The sequence below is a fragment of the Emiliania huxleyi genome (genome assembly GCF_000372725.1).
Source record: "Emiliania huxleyi CCMP1516 unplaced genomic scaffold EMIHUscaffold_532, whole genome shotgun sequence".
NCBI classification, from domain to species: domain Eukaryota; phylum Haptophyta; order Isochrysidales; family Noelaerhabdaceae; genus Emiliania; species Emiliania huxleyi.
In genome coordinates this window covers 38,241-39,771 of record NW_005198001.1, presented here as the reverse complement: position 1 = coordinate 39,771, position 1,531 = coordinate 38,241, and positions in this window count along the sequence as shown.

Genomic DNA, 1,531 nt, shown 5'->3' with positions numbered 1-1,531 from the left:
GGAAAAAAGGGCCTAAAAGTTAAAACAACGGTTATCCGGGAAGGGATAAGTTTTCGGGCTTAGGGTGTTCCCCCACCTAAGGGAGGGGTGTAGAGGATGTAGAAGGGAAGACCCGCGGAAGAGCTGTGGAGAGGTAGAAACGCTATGGAAGTTGCTGTAGAGCTGTAAAAGCTTTAAATTCGACTGCGTGACGAAGACGGGTGCGTTGTAGAGCGATGTAGAGCGCGATTTTGCTCCCGAGAAAGTTGTAGAGGCTCTACAGCCAAACCGCCGGGAAGGCAGTGACTCAAAGAGGTCGAGTCGCACTAATGGGGTGTCTCCGAGCTTACTGGAGCTCTGATGGACGGCCCTGACTATCACTGACACACAGAGACGGTCACTCTGACGGCACACAACACCCTATAACTGCGTCATGACCAGCCTGCCATGCGTCGCCGGTGCCGCATTCGTCGCTGTGCTTCTTTAGCAGGCGGTGGACTATCGGCTGCGAGGACGGTCGCATTTGCGCGAGGCGAGGCGAGCATTCAGACGCGTTGCATGCGCCATGACTCGCGCCAGCGCGTGCGGGAGCTCCTGGCTGAGCGTTGAGTCCAGGCGAGTTGCGCTGGCCACGATCGCTACGCCAAGCCGAGCTGACGCGCCGAGGCGCCGGCCAGTCGCAGCCGTGAGGCATGCCACAGCAGCAGAGGCATCTGCCACCCATTGGGCGGGCAGACAGAAGGCCAGGGCAGCACTGGTAAGTGCAACGCGCCTCATGTCGGAGAGCGACCGTGCCTCGTTCGCCGCTTATGATGTAGAGTTTGTTGTAGAGATTTCACGTTGTAGAGCGCCTCTACATCGCTCTACAACGCACCCGCCTCGTCACGCGGTGGATGTAGAGCTCTACAGCTCTACAGCACTCTCCAGCTCTACAGCTCTACAGCGCTCTACACTCTACATCCTCTACACCCTCCCTCAGGTCCCCTAGCGGCGGAACGCCCCCTCTCTCTGCCTCTACTCGGAGCTAGTAAACACCAGACACGAGCATGACGTACACTCTCACCCGACATCGCCACTCAGGGCTCCTCCGCCCGATCTCCCCACCCCCCATCCGAAGGGGCTCCCCTCTCCTCCCGGTCCTCCTCCCTCCTGTTCGCTATTCCGATGGTTCGAGGCTAAAAGAAAAGAAAGAACGCGGAGAAACCAACGTTGCACCTAAAAATGTTCAGTGTATGTGGCTCTTACGTACATTCCCGTAGGAGGACTCTGCTGACAGGGTTTGCGATGAGGAAGAATTTTCTGTTTTTTTTGTCGTTTCGGCGCGAGGCTCGTGCAAACGGTGGCGGGTTCTGATATGGGCCCTCCGCCGCTGCTCCTCTCCCGCGACGGCAGCAGCGTGTCGATGGAGGTGTCAGCTCGTCGTCTACGGGTCGTCCGGCCCAAGCACGGCCCGTTCCCCCGCGAGGACGTCCTGCTGCACAAGTCCCTCGCGGGCGAGCCAGGCAGCAGCGCGGCGGTTTCAGTCTCAACAGACTGCCTGGTGGTGCGTCTC